At 51.1% G+C, this 15,596-nt stretch overlaps 1 protein-coding gene and 1 pseudogene across 2 annotated transcripts in view; one reads left to right on the top strand and one right to left on the bottom strand.

Moving 5' to 3' along the window:
• The window catches only part of Steap3 (STEAP3 metalloreductase), a 51,034-nt gene extending 47,567 nt beyond the window's left edge, over window positions 1-3,467 (bottom strand). The window contains exon 1 of one of the 2 annotated variants that reach the window (XM_004659655.2): window positions 3,416-3,467. The gene's annotated coding sequence lies outside the window, so the exon portion shown is untranslated. Of the gene's footprint in view, window positions 1-2,544; window positions 2,629-3,415 lie in introns of those variants that run through there. The other variant, XM_045150847.1, reaches the window with a different exon arrangement.
• An 11,325-nt stretch (window positions 3,468-14,792) lies between these two features.
• LOC101597992 lies at window positions 14,793-15,199 on the top strand (annotated as a pseudogene).
• Window positions 15,200-15,596: the final 397 nt, after the last annotated feature.

Here is a 15,596-nt window from a genome sequence, read left to right as displayed (position 1 = left end):
ACGGTGCTCCCAACTGCCCATCTAGGAAATCCTGGTTACTTTGCACGACAGTGATGGCAAAAGGGGTGAATCCACACTCAGCTGGGGAACAGGGAACCCAAATACCTAAAGGCCTGCTTGCTCTACACCCCCAAGCCCACTGAGGCTTCCATTTGCAGGCAGTACAGAGAATAAAGTAGATAGTGCAGATTTCTCCATACATGCACCAAGCCACTGGGAAGGGACGCCTGAGGCCCAGGGCAGAGGCCATTTCGGGTCGCAGTTACCTTCTCTAAGAACTAGTGGAGCAATAAACCTGTAAGGTCCCATGAGATGCGCAAGGAAAGCGATACTTAGTGCACGCCTACAACACAGCATTCTTCACAGTTGAGCTCAACAGGCAGCACTCACTGCCCTTGTTTCATGGAGCTATCACTTCCAAAGCCTGCAAGGTTAAAAGCTGGAGAGATGGCTTGGTGGTTAAAGGCACTTGTCTGCCAAGCCTGATGGCTCAGGTTTGGTTTCCCAGTGCCCATGTAAAGTGAGATGCACACAATAGTGCATGTGTCTATGCAGCAACAGGAGGCCCTGGAACATCCATTCTCTCTCTCTTTCTCAAATAAATAAATAAATAAATATTTTTTTTCAAAAGAAGAACCAAGTTCAGAGAGCTACAGATTTCAGTATCAGCTGAAATTCAGTCTTGGATTTCCCTGACTCCCAAGCCAGGCTCTCTTCCCTATAGACAGTCACCTGTCTTTGTTCCACCCACTGCTCAGATGTGTGGCTTTGGACTTCTGTCAAGAACTTTCACTGTTTGACTCCCTCTAGCCTTTCCAGCATGGCACGCTGATCTCTGATAAGTCCAGGGAAGGAAAAGCCATGGGACCAGGTCAAGAACCATGACAGGAGAGGAATCCACCTGTTCGACACAGACTGGCCACATCTTGAGGTCCTAGAAGGTCTTGAGGCACATTGACCGATGCTCAGGTGACCAAGTGGGCTGGCTTGAGCTCCCTTCTGTCTCTGAGACCAACAGTCCCACCCAGCATGCCAACTCCATCCCAAGGCCACTTGTAAGAAGCCTTTCCCTCCTCCTTCTCCCCACCAGGGACCCCCCTGTACCCCATTCCCTCGGATGTGGATTCAGCACTTGCAGGTCACTGGTGACAGAAATGATGAGTAAGAGACAATGGCTCTGGGCCCTCCAGGTACTGGAAGAGGATTCAGTCAGCTGCCAGTGAAACTTGAGCATCTGCTCTGTGTGTGTGTGTGTGTGTACACATACACATGTTTGCGTGAGTTCACATACACATATGGGTTTGTGAGTGGAGGCCAAAGGGCAACCTTGAATGTCATCCCTCACGAACATTGTCCACCTCATCGGCCTGAAACTTGCCAATTAGGCTAGACTAGCTGGCTGGCAAACCCTGTGGATCTGCCTGTTTCTGCCTCCCCAGCACTGGGATTACAAATGCATGCTCCCATGCCCAGTTTTTTATTTTTATTTTTATTTTTTAAATCACGGATTTCAAGGATTGAACTCGGGTTCTCATGCTTGTACAGCACTTTACTGACTGAGTTATTATTGTCCCCGCTTTCATCTGCATTAAAAAAAAATCACTGGTGGGCATGATGGTGAACCCCTTTAATCCCAGCACTCGGGAGGCAGAGGTAGGAGGATTGCCTTGAGTTCAAGACCACTCAGAGACTACATAGTGAATTCCAGGTCAGCCTGGGCTACAGCAAGACCCTATCTCGAAAAAAAATATTTTTTTACATGTGTAGGTATGTGTGGTGTGTATGTGTTTATGTATGTGCGTGTAAGTGTAGGCACATACGTATGCACAGGTGCACATAAGTGTCGGCATGCATGCATGTGGAGGCCAGAGGTGGACCTTGGGGGTCCTCCTCTGCCTCTCTCCACCTTATTCTTTTTTTTTTTTTAATTTATTTATTTGAGAGCGACAGACACAGAGAGAAAGACAGATAGAGAGAGAGAGAGAATGGGCGCGCCAGGGCTTCCAGCCTCTGCAAACGAACTCCAGACGCGTGCGCCCCCTTGTGCATCTGGCTAACGTGGGACCTGGGGAACCGAGCCTCGAACCGGGGTCCTTAGGCTTCACAGGCAAGCGCTTAACCACTACGCCATCTCTCCAGCCCCACCTTATTCTTTTGAGACAGGGACTCTCACTGAATCTAGACCTCACCGATTAGGCCTGTCTAGCCAGAAAGCCCGGCGACTCTGTGTTCACTTCTCCAGAGCTGAGATCACACAGCCACAGCTGGCTCAGAGCCTCATGCCAGCACAGCAAGGGCTTTTACTGAGCTATCTCCCAAGCCACCTCCGCACCTCCTCCCTCCCCCCACATGTGCATTTTTAACCAGGCTTGCAGATGACTTCTGACCAGGTGACCCTCTCTGGTCCTCCCCGCAGCACTTCAATTCTTTAAGCTGCTGGAATGCCCTGAGGTTTCTTTCCAGATGAGAGGCTCTCGGCTGGGTTCCCAAGTCTGTAACGTCTGGGCTTTCAAATCCTACTTCTCCAACTTGCTACCTATGTACCTTGCAAAACACTGAAGACTCCAAGAGACTAGGCACCCGCGTCGGCAGCCAGCGAGAACAATGGGGCCTTCCCGCTGCGAGGATTAGCTAGGATTCGGAGTGCTCAGCCAGCTGTCTGACAGAGTGCAGGAGAGGTGTTTGCTAGTAATTAGTCAAGGCTGCGCTCCCCCGGACATTTCCCCAATCCCTACTTTTAAAGTCCGCCTCAGAGGTGGCCCTGGGCACCTGCAAGGCCTCTCTGTGCCCTGTGCCCTGTGCCAGGGACCCGTACGCGCGTACACACACACACACACACACACACACACACACACACACACACCCCAGCACCGAGCGTCTCCTGACTCTCAAACATTAGGTATAACCTAATCAGAGTGACAAAGTTCCCACTACACTTTCCCCTGTAACTTGCTCCCAAATTCCGGGGAAATGGACAGGAGGAAGAACTTTCTAGGCAAGCGCAGGCTTTAGGGAACACTGGTCAAACCTGCCTAGTGCTTACGGGGCTGGGAGCCCCCGCCCAGGCTTCGAAGGGGCAGGGCAAATCTAGAGGGTCCCGCCCACGGCCACTCGCCTTCCCCTGGGACTGGCTGGGCAGAAACGTGGGGCTCCGGAGACCTGTGGTCACCAGCAGCTCAGGAAGACTGCTCCTCCCCATTCTGTGCCCACCGTGCACCCACTGCGCCTGGCACCTGAGGGTTCGATCCCTACGACCAGGAAGCACACCTGGCAGGGGACCAAGACTGGGCTCCTCTGCCCCAGGCACACGTGGCTTAGTCCTAAGGGACGTGAAGAGATAGATCAGGGTGCATCCGGTTGGGCGCCTGGGCAAGGGTCCTGGGGACAGAGCGCAGCCCAGATGGGGGTCACTCACCTCGGTGGCCCGCCGCTCCCAGCAGCGGTGGCGGCTGCAGGTCGCCGGCAGAGGCGGTGGCTCAGCCCCAGACTCCTCCTCTCCCCCTACCCCGCCCTCACTCTGGGCGGACCTGCCAGGGAGGTGACCTCCCTCCAGGCCACAGCCGCTTATCGGGCTCAACCACCCCTGGGGCGGCAATCCTCGGACCCCGCCCCGCACTGCAGCGGAGAAGGCCTGCGGTGGCTCTCCTCCCCGTCCCGGTCCCTGGGAGGAGGTTTGGAGCCAGCCTCGCCACTTCCTGGTCGGCACTTAAGTAAGAGGAACTCCTTAAAGCTTCAACCAGGATTAGCAGGAGCGGGTGCAGGGCATGGCAATCTCTCCTCCGCCTCCCCACTTCAAATCTAAGTCCACTTTATAACCAAAGCCAACGTGGGAGGTCAGGTGGCAGGTTGGGGTTGCATAGGTGGGCAGAAGCCAAGGTGACAGGTGAGTATGGGTCCCTTCCTGCCCGCCCCTTCAATGGAGGTGGGGCAGAAGCCCCTCTCCTCTTCCCTCTGCTGCACAGGCCACCGTGCTCACTCACACCATCATCTCTTGTCCATCCATCAGATTGCACCTTGAACTCCATACTTAAAGAGTGTGGTTTTGACATAAAGGCTGGAGGGATGGCTCAGCCGTTACAGCGCTTGCCTGGGTTTGAAGACCTGGGTGCTGCTGGCTAGGCCCGAGCCCTATCTACACCTTTGGGTTCCAGACTCCATTTCGACAGAGGTGTCTCCTGCCCTGGGGCACTGCGCTTTGCTGACCTGCCCCTCACCCCAAATACCCACGGCTTCAGGGCACAGCATGGAGTCAGGGCACAAGGGAGGATGTGATGGGATAGCCCCTCTCCTATACACACTGACGGCTGCGTCATTCCCCTCCCAGTGGAGGTGAAGAAACAAAGGCTCTGATAGTGAAGGAGAGCACCAACTTCACTCCACTTCTAGGAGGGCTTTCCTGATCCCTGGGACTGTCTAGAATATTCTGGAGGGTGGAGTAGGGTGTAATATATTCTGTCAACTCCTGATAAGGGGTTTCAAGTGACTTGTTTTCCCCTTTTTTGGGGGAGGGGCGCAGGTTCATGTGTGTGCAGGCACACGTGTACCACAGTGCGCATGTCAGAGGACGCCTTCGCTTCTCTACCACCCTTGAGGCAGGGTCTCTGGCTCACTGCTCTGTTGCCAGGCTACCTGGCTGTGAACTTTCAGCATATTCCCTGTTTCTACCTGCCTACTGTGGGCCTGCTGGGATTATAGGTGTCTGGCTTGCGATTCGAACTCAGGTCCTCACACTTGTGTAGCAAGCGCTTTATCCACTGAGCCATCTCCCCAGGCCCATTTTTAGCAGACACAGGCTCTCTCAAAGTATCTCAGTCTGGCTTCAAATTCATGGAGATCCTCCTGCCTCTGCTTGCATGCTGGGATTATAGGTGTACACCACCTTACTGGCTTCAAGTTTCTCTGAGGAAGAAAGCTGTTTTCCAAGAATCCACTCTTTTTTTTTTGGTTTTTCAAGATAGGGTTTCACTCTAGTCCAGGCTGGCTTGGAATTCACTACGGAGTCTCAGGTGGCCTCGAACTCACGGCGATCCTCCTACCTCTACCTCCCGAGTGCTGGGATTAAAGGCGTGTGCACCATTCCCGGCTAAGAATCCACTCTATTAACAGAGATAGATGGGGGGGGAGGGTGAAGAGCAATGGCCCTACAAATCAGATCCTGACAGGAGAGCTGACCGAGGTGGCTGCCTTCCTGAGGAGTTCTGCCTTCCTTAAGGAGGAAATGCTGCTGCAAGAGTTCTCACTGTCCTCCCAGCACCTACGAGAGGCCCATGGATACCCCATGCTATCCATGCTGCTGTGTGTAAGCTTCCTGCTCTTTTGTCCTCCTTCCCGGCTCCCTGCTTGGCCAGGCCCCAGGGCCCAGACGCCCTCCAGCCTCTCTCAAGGATCCTCCTTGCCCAAACCTGCCCCAGGCCAGTTCTCTCTGTGAGCTACTTAGAAGGTTCTCCCAATGTTCTTCATCCATTCTGCTTATGAAGTCCCACGGTGCCAGGCAGGCACGTTTCCAAGGGACAAGCAAAGATGCCCAGAGCTGGTGTCTGCCCTAGGGGTGACAGGTCTGGTGACCGGCCCATGTAGTGGGCTGGAAACAGCTGTAGGAAGAAGACAAGAACAGCCTGCTAGAATTCTACTGTACCTGGAACATGCTGCCCTGTACAGTCTGTGGGGGGGCACATATGTGAGCAGGTGTGTTTGTGGATGTGCATGCACATCTGTGTGGAGGACAACCTTCCTGTGTTACTTGGCAAGCTCATGCTAACATGCCCAGCTTGCTTTACATGGGTGCAGGGTACTCAACCCAGGTCCTCATGCTTGACTCCAGCAGGTGGCACAAGCACATTTTTGTAGCGATTCCTACGTCAGAGAGTGTTGGGTGCATTTGAGCAGAGGAGTAACAGGGTCCAGTAAACATGTCACAAGAATGTTCTGGCTGCTCTGCCCAGAGTTGACTCAGGGGACCCTAGAGTGTGGTCCATAGGAGGAACACAGAAAGCCTTAGCACATTGTCCACCCTCCAGGAGCCGGAAAGAGCCCCCCAACCGTCAGGTATCTGTTGATCTGTCACCCATGCCTGACCCTGTGCTGAGAGGGACAAGTTCCCATTCAATGTACACACGCTGTGGGGAAGGTAGATATGCCCAATGCCCGAGACCAGTGGTGTGGTCTTGCTCTGTCTATCCAGGCATGGGACCCCTAATGGCACCTCCTACCTCCCCATGACTTTCAGGAAATTCCTTTTTTTTTTTTTTTCCCTTGGGAAGTTAATGTTCCCTGTAGGACAATCTTTCCCAGACCTGCCAGGTTCTTTCCACACCCATCTCCCCAGCCCCAGCTTTGGTGAGACAGAGTTTCACCTAGCCCAGGCTAGCCTCGAGCTCCCTGTGTAGCCGAGGATGACTTTAAGCTGCTGATATTCCTTCTTCCACTTACAGAGTGTTTGGACTTCTGTTTGGTCTACTTCTGAACACCACCATGACCGGTTTGTGGAATGCTGGGGACGAACCTCATGGTGTTGTGCATGCGAGGCAAGCACTCTGCCTGCTGGGGTGCACCTCCACCCCGGAGCAGGGATTTTGGTCTGTTTTACTCTTTTATGTGGGGGTGGTACATAGTAGGTGCTCAGGAAATATCTGCATCTAGGAGAAGGTGCCATCTTCAAGGGTTGGTGGCAATCCGACTCCTTCCATGTGCCCCTAACTGGTGTGTGAGAGATATGGTAAATCATGGCTTCAACACACTCTGCTGTTGCTGGAGAGCCTATTTACAGAGCCCTTGAGATAGCCCCCTATTCTTGAAGATAAGGCCAGCCCTTGACTAGGGCCAAATGCCTTCAGAAGGAGAATCTGGATTGATCTGGTACTTGGATCAGCGACATTGTTCATGCTCAGCTTCTTGGATTGATTCTGCACATATAGACCGCGACAGAGTACATCACATCCACTTCACCACACAAATGCTCTAATTGACCACTAGAACACATCGCCACAGAAAGGCATGCTGTACTCTGACAGCCCTGGCCAGGAGCCAGGCCACCTGGATCTTGTTGTGCCTGGCTGGGGAGGATGGGCAATGGCACCAGGGCTGGTGTTGCTGCTCAGTCACTATCTACTCCTGCACCCCTCAAGTTTTTGGGATACATGGAGTTGAACCTTTCTATGAAGGAGGGAGGGAGGTTATGCTCTGGGTGGAAGTTCATGAAGGTTACTTAAGCAAATGAAGCCAACATGAGTAATTGTCTTTGCTATGTTATCATGATTCAGTGGGTAAGGCCAGGTAAGTTCATAAAGGTAACTTAAGCAAAGGAAGAATTGTCTTGGGCTGGAGAGATGGCTTAGTGGTTAAGATGCTTGCCTACAAAGCCTAAGAACTCAGGTTTGATTCCACAGGGCCCACAAAAGCCAGATGCACAAGGTAGCACATGTGTCTGGAGTTCTTTTGTAGTGGCTAAAGGCCCTGGCCTGCGCTCTGTCTCTCTCTCTCTTTCTATCTGCCTCTTTCTCTTTCTCAAATAAATAAATAAATAAAAATATTTTAAAAAATAATTGTCTTCAGCCGGGCATGGTGGCACATACCTTTAATCCCAGCACTAGGGAGGCATAGGTAGGAGGATCACCGTGAGTTTGAGGCCACCCTGAGACTACATAGTGAATTCCAGGTTAGCATGGGCTAGAGTGAAACCTGACCTCAAAATCCAAAATGAAATAAAATTGTCTTCACTATGTTATCATGACCCCATGGGTTAGGCCATGTAGGCCACACCGGAGAACTGAGGTCAGTGGGCGAGAGGAATGGTCCATGAGGCCAGCTGGGGCCTGGGGTTGAAATGTGCAGATTGCTTTCCACAGTGGACCACACGACATTGTAAGGTATAGTGGATGGGACATTGGGAAGCACCCTATATACTCCCCAAATGGCCTGCGTGGAGGTTGGTACCCTGCAGTGCATCAGCCCTTTACTGATGGGCTCCTCAGAGAGGAAAAGCTCTGAGTCTGTGATAACTGGACTATGGAGACCACGAGCATGAAGGAGCATCTGCAGGTGGGTGTGGGGTGGCAGTGTTGCTCATTTATGTCAGGGTGCTCTCTGCTATATGACTTTAGGCTTTTTGTTTGTTTGAGGCAGGGTGCCATTCTAGCTCAAGCTGACCTGGAACTCACTCGCTCTACAGCCCTCGCTGGTCTCGAGCTCACAGAAGTCCTCCTACCTCAGCCTACCTCAGAGTACTGGAACTAATGGTGTGAACCTCCATGTCCAACCCTGTAACTTTCATTTCTGATCAAGAGTTCTGACGATAGAGACTGGGGAGATGCCTTGTGGGTAAGAGCTCTTGCAATGCAAGCATAAGGACCTGAGCTTGCTTCCCAGCACCCATAAAAAAGCTGGATATAGCCATATGTGCCTGTGACCCCAACACTGAGTGAGTGTAGGGAAAGGATTAGATTGCTCGAGCTCCCTTGTCAGTCTAACCCAAAACTGGGGAGCTCAAGGTTCACTGAATGAAGGAGAGTGGAATAGCAATCAAAGAAGTCCCCGAGGTCTGGACAGATGATGAGTCAGCGGTTAAGGCACTTGCCTGCAAAGCCTAATGACCTGGGTTCAATTTCCCAGTACTCATATAAGCCAGATGCACAAAGTAGTGCATGTGTTTGGAGGTTTTTTTTTTTCCAGCAATCAAAGAGGCCCTGGCTCACCCATTCCCCCTCTCTCTTTCTGTCTTTCTCTCCCTTTCTCAAATAAATAAAGTATTTTTTTAAAAATTTTAAGATTTTATTTTTATTTAATTATTTATTAGAGACAGACACAGAGAATGGGTGTGCCAGGGCCTCTAGCCACTGCAAACGAACTCCAGATGCATGCGCCACTATGTGCATCGGGTTTACGTGGGACCTGGAGAATCAAACCTGGGTCCTTAGGCTTTGCAGGCATGCACATTAACTGCTAAGCCATTTCTCCAGCCCTAAAGTATTTTTTATAACAAAAGAACTCACAACTTCTCTCTCTTGCCTCCACAAGCACACATATGGGGCACGTGCACATGCACACATGCATGCATGTACCACATGGGCACACGCTTCACATACTACACAAACATCATATGCCACACACACACCAACAGCAAAAATAAAAAGAAGAGGCTTGTGATTGGACCAAGGTGACCCACTGCATGTAGGGAAGCTGGCCTGGCACCAGCAGGGAGCAGATTTCCCATGACTGTTTCTAAACATAGCATCATTCCAGTTATGGTAAGCTAGAAAGGCACTTCCAGACAGCCAGAGAAGGCTGGCCTCTGGCCCCTTGCTGCCCCTCAGGGTATGCCATGATGACCCAGGAAGATCTCTGAGCCACAGGCCAGCACAGAGATCCCAAACTAGAATTGCACTTTTATGCATATATGTGTATATTCATGTGTAAGAGTTACATATGTGCACATGTGTGTGGAGGCCAAATGAAAAACCCAACCGTTGTTCCTCAGAGACATCATCCACCTATTTTTTTTTGTGGGGTCACGGTTTCTCATTAGCCTGGAGCTTACTGACCAGGCTAGACTGGCTGGCCAGTGAGCCCCAGGGATGCTCTTTTCTCCACCTCCCTAGCATTGGTAGGGAGGATTGAACTCATGATTGTGAGGCTAGCGCTTTGCCATCTGAGTTACTTCCCCAGTCCTAGAACTGCTTTTTAACCAGAACCCTTCCTGTCAGTAGTGTGTGTATGTATTAAAGCCTGAGAACACTGTCGAGCCCCAGGAGCGTAAATGGGCACTTCCTAGGGTGCCTGGATCCCTACCAGATCAGCAAGAATCTTCCTCGAACAACAAGTGCCTTCAGTGGGCGGCTCTTCAGCATCACACCGCGTCCTCAAAGATCCTTGGGAGGCACTGGGAATGGAGCTTAGACCTTTAGGCGCATGTCTATAATCTCAGCACTTGGAAGGTGGAGGGAGGCAGGAGAATCAGAAGTTCAAGGTCTACTGATTCTTGGTACTGAAAATCTAGTCAAGAGCCTGTGGCTGGGAAGGTCATCAAAATGCCCTCTAAATATTTCTGCTTATGTTCATACATTAATGCTGCTCTCAGCTTTGGTCAGAAAGGCTCCCCTCCTCCCAGGGGCCAGAGACTACTGGGCATACTCCAAACTCATTTAAGCACTCCTGAGTGGCTGCTGAACGTTCAGTGCTAAGTGGGGTACCTGTAGCACACCCTCCAGGGCTCCGGGAACGTTGTGGAAATGGTGGTAGAAAGAATGGAAGAGCCAGAGGACGGGGAGGAGTGCTGCCTTCTGGACATGACACGCCCACTGCATTCTTGAGCTCATGGTGGCTGTCGTTACTTGCACAAGACATAAAATATTAGGCCCATCAGCGTTCCCATCGTGGATTGTTGGAGACGAGGAGATGAGCCCTGAACAGATCTTTGCCCTGAGATAACCTCTGCCCTGAGATAACTTCTGCCCTGAGCAACTTCCGACCTTTCCTCATCCCCCCACCCTGCCATACCTAACTGATTCCATCCCCTCACCCCGCCACACCTAACTAATTAACATCCTGCCTGGCGACTGCAGAGACGTGAGAACTATACCGTGAATTTTTGGAATAACCGCAAACTGTCCTAGGCCAAAGGCCAAGAAGATTCTGTAACTTTCCACCACCTGCCTCCTCCAGCCCCCCCCCCCTCACCCAAGACCCTAACCCTAACCCTAACCCTTAAAAAGGCCGCTGTGGCTCAATAAAATTGGACTCTTGACAAGTGTACATTTGCTTGAGTCTCTTCCTCTCTCTCGCCCATCTTATTTCAGGTTAGGGTCTCCCTCGCCCCCACGAATAACGAGGTCCCGCGGGTCGGGACAGTGGATGGTGGAGGAGCTCATGAAGTCCCCACCGATCCCTGAGGAGCTAATAGCAGCCGATGGTTGCTGGGAGAGGGGAAGCCAGGTCTCCAGTGGTGTAGCCGCCAGTAAATTACCTGTGCTCCAAAAAAAATAAACCTCTGCCCATGCTCTTGTAAGTGACCCTAATTCAACTGGGCGGGCCACACACACAAGGCATCAAAAATGAAGTGGAACTAACTGGAAAGAAGGGTGTGGTCTTTTGAATCAACTGCCCCCCAAAATGCACACATTTTGAATGCTTGGTCCCCCAACTGGTGGCAATTTGGGAGGTGTGTTTCTGGGGTTGGGGTTTGGGGTGTTATTGCCCAACTTCCCCTTACTAGAACTCAGCCCATCCTCTTGCTGCTGTCAGCTAGCCACTGTGACGGACTTGATGTCCCGCCTCCGCTCTGCCATCTTTTCCTGCCTTCATGGAGCTCCCCTTGAGACCGTAAGCCATTAAATACTCTTTCTTCCCATCTGCCACTTTTGGTGGGGTGTCTTATCCTAGCAATGAGAGGGTAACTGCAGCAAAGAGGTTCAGCAGGAGGAGGTCAGGGGTCAGGGAAGGAAATGGGAAGGTGAGTATTATCAAAGTACATTATAGGCATATATAAAAATTATGAATAATTAATTAATTTAAAAGTTCAGGGTCATCTTTGACTACATAGTGAATTTGAGGCAGCCTGGGCTATTAAGAGACCATGTCACACAAAAAGATTCTTGCTTTTTGTTTTGTTTTGTTTTCTTTTTCTTTCTTTCTTTCTTTTTTTGTTTTGTTTTGAGGTAGGGTCTCACTCTGGTCCAGGCTGACCTGGAATTCACTACGTAGCCTTAGGCTGGCCTCAATCTCACAGCAAACTTCCTACCTCTGCCTCCTGAGTGCTGAGATTAAGACATATATGCCACCATGCCCAGCTGTTTACCCCCTTTTAATAGCTAATCTTATTTCTTTGCTGTGGTAATGAGGATACTTTGAGCCACGTTCCTGACAATTTTGTCCTTATTCAACAATATCACCCTCATTAAGCTCATTCAAATTCTACTTTTCCCAGCCCATGATTTTGTGTGTCTAGCTTACTGTTAGCTTTATTGTTAAACTTTTCACTGTGAGCTATCTTGAGTGGCCTTTGGGACCAACCGACTCTAAGCAAAATAAATGGCGAGGCATGCCCACTACTCGGGCAAGCTCCCTTGTCCTTTGCCTGCCATCGAGAAAACATGAGGGCTGAAAGGTGGGCAGATGGCTCACTGGGTCAAGCGCTTGCTACAGGAGTATGAGGACCGGAGTTCCCATAACCAACACCTACATCAAATTCTGGCTGTGTGGCAGCCACATGACTCTAATTCCAGATCTGGGGAGGCAGAGACCCGGACCCCGGAGGCTCACTGGCTAGCTAGTCTAGCTAAATTGGATGAGTGGAAGTCTAGCAAGAAACCCTGTCTCAAAGAATAAGGTGGAGAGCAACTGAGAAAGACCCCCTCCATCAACCTCTGGCCTCCACGTGCACACATACGCACACGCCCATCCTCGTGCATGCACATGCACACATGCATATGTGCCCATACCATACTTATCAAAAAAAAAAAAAAGCACAACGAGGACTTGGACGAAGACTACCTACTTGGACTTCTGCCAGGAGTCACTGGGAAAAGGATCCCCAGCACTAAGCGTCACTTTGAGGCAGAGGGACTCCACGCCACGGCCGCTCCCTGTCCGCAGAGCTCAGCTTACCCGGTCTGGCGCGGACAGCGCAGTCCTTCCCAGGCAACTTCGCACAGCCTGGAGTGGGGGTAGGGCAAGAACCCCGCTCACCACGGGCCTCTGCTGCCATCTCTCCGTGTGCTGCTCCTTGTGCCCTTACAGTGCCAGGATCCGGGGCCGGAGCTCTCAGCATAGCCGGGAATGTGGAGATCAGTGTGAGCTGGGCCTCTGGGGTGTGGGTGTGAAGGTCATAGCCCCACCCAGCACAGGGGGGTGGGTGGCAAAGGTCAATCGCCTCTGGTCATCTGCAAACACTGCGGTCAAGGGCAGGCTCAACGCCTATTGATCAATGCAGCAGGGAATTCTCAACTTCCCAGAATTTACCTCTCCTCCAGCCCCCACTCCTGCCCCTCCCCCATTTAAAAGGAGGCCAGGGTATGGTATGGAGTTGATTTGTACTAATCTGGTGGCTCTGTTACTTTGAGAATTCTGCAGAATGAATGGACTAGCCCACTTTCCAGATAATGATTGTGGTGGTTTGAATGCCCCCCCCAACAGACTCAGGTATTTTTGATTGTTTCCTATGTAAGTCTCCACAGATAGATTCCTGCTGGAGGGGGAGTGTCACCAGGGAGGGGGTGCTCAGTCAGTCCAGCCTTAAGGTGTGTAGAGAGCCAGCTTGAGCTCTGGCTATTGTGCTTTCTGGCGTTGACTTCTCTCTCTGCTGTAGATGACGAAGTGAGCCAGCTTCCCCCACCATGATGGAAGTCACCCCAGAAATCTGTAAGCCGGAAGTAAACACTTTGATCCCATAAGCTGTTTCTCCCTGGATCTTTGTCCCAGCAACAAGAAGATAGCTGACACAATGATGTAACTTGTTTGGCGTCATCCACGGAGGGAATGGGGCACCTGAGACCGGGATCAGGCCTCTCTGAGCCCTGGATCATCATCTTGGTCTCACCCACCCAGGCGGACGGTTCCTGTGGGCAGGGTTCTGCATGCCTTTGGCCTTCGGTGACCCCTTTAGTACATGGAGTGGGGCCACTGGGTGTGAGGCCTCTCAGGGACCGCATGTGCAGAACAAAGAGAAAACTCCCTCCCACAGCTGCCTTGCTGTCCACATAACTGTACTTAGAAAGGGCTCAGCTGCCATTTCTAGCCTGGTAACAAGGTAGCACCCCCATGCTGCGTGTCCTCAAGATCTACCTTGGTGGAAGGCAGGTGCACTGGATGACAGGTAAGTCACAGAGGGTGGTTCTACCTAGTGTACCAACCCCATGGTCACCTGTGTGACATGGCCATCCCTCAGAGCTATCTTGAGACATGGTTGGTGAATACAGCACCAGGAAAGCCCAGGCCCCAGAGAAAAAGATGAAGGAGAAAATGGCAAAGACTTGCTGTGTGCCCAGGGCCCTAGCCAGAGTCAGTCTGGGCCTCCAGGGAAGAAGAGTGAAGACTTGGATGTGCAGTGGATTCTACAGGGCAAAGGAGCATGCGTGGTAGTTTGAGCAGAATGGCTCTGGTTCAAGGTCACCCTGTCCGCTAAGCCTTGCTGTCTCTTTCCACCATTGCAAAATGGGAGTGTTTGCCTCCTCAGCTATTGGGAGCAATCATGTCCGCAGACTATCACGGGGTGACTGTTTATTGATATGCAGTCAGACCAAACCTAATCGTGCACACCTCTAGTCCCAGTTACTTGTGAGCCCGAGGCAGCAGCACCACCTGTGCCCAGAAGTTGGAGACCATGTCTCAAAACAACCAAACAGGGCTGTAAGGATGGCTTAGTCATTAAGACACCTGCCTACAGAGCCTAACCACATGAGTTCAATTCCCCAGTATCCACGTAAAGCCAGACACACAAAGTGGCAAATGCATTTGGAGTCCATTTGCAGAGGCTGGAGGCCCTGGTGTACCCATTCTCTCTGTCTGTCTCTCTTCTATCTCTCTCTACTTGTTAATAAATAAATAAAAATATTTTTAAGATTGATTTTTATTTATTTATTTATTTATTTGAGAGAGGGAAAGAAGGAGGGGGGAGAGAGAGAATGGATGCCCCAGGGTTTCCAGCTACTTCCAATGAACTCCAGACGCATGCGCCACCTTGTGCATCTGTTTTTTAAAACAAAAAAAACACCAAAAGGCTCTTTCCCTGTGGCCCATCGCACGGAGGCGGCGGAGGAGGCTCAGGTGCTTTCAAGATTCAGCTTCATCTGAAACCCGCCGCCATGGCCGAGGAAGGCATTGCTTCTGGAGGTGCAATGGACGTGAACACTGCTCTGCAAGCCGCTGAAGAGCGCCCTCGTCCACGGCGGCCCAGCACGTGGAATCGGTGAAGCCGCCCAAGCCTTAGACAAAAGCCAAGCCCATCTCTGTGCGCTTGCATCCAATTGCATTGAGCCCGTGTATGTCAAGTTGGTGGAGGCCTTTGTGCTGAACACCAAATCAACCTAATTAAGATTGATGGCAACAAGAAACTAACGGAATGGGCAGGCCTCTGCAAAACTGATGGAGAGGGGGAACCCCGCAAGGGGGTTGGCTGCAGCTGTGCTGTTGTTAAGGGCCACGACAAGGAATCTCAGGCCAAGGATGTCATCGAAGAGTACTTCAAATACAAGAAATGAACAAATAAAAATATGGCTCATTTTCATTATCTCTTCCTTTTATTGGGGATTTCTGTCTGGGAAATAAAGTTGTAAAATAATTAGAAAGTTAAAAAAAAAAAAAAGTAACCAGAGCATTATAGAGGAAAATACAGAGTGTTCTGGGCCTGGGAGATGGCTCAGTTGGTAAAGTTCTTGTCTTGCATTCATGAGGACCTGAGTTCAATCCCCTGTACTGTTAGAAATGAGTCTGGAGTCTGCAATTATCACACAAAGTAAAGTAGGCTGGCAAGGCAATGTTGACTCCTGCAGAAGGTTGCATGGTCAGAGCCCAGACTGGCAGTGTGCCCAGCAGGGTTTTGTTTCCTCATACAGGGGTCCTGTGTCCCACTGTGATTCATCAGAGCTTGACTTCACACTATTGTGCAA

This window comes from Jaculus jaculus, chromosome 5 (genome assembly GCF_020740685.1).
Source record: "Jaculus jaculus isolate mJacJac1 chromosome 5, mJacJac1.mat.Y.cur, whole genome shotgun sequence".
Taxonomy (NCBI): Eukaryota; Metazoa; Chordata; class Mammalia; order Rodentia; family Dipodidae; genus Jaculus; species Jaculus jaculus.
Note: the sequence above shows the minus strand (reverse complement) of the source record. Positions and strands in the feature narration are given on the sequence as shown.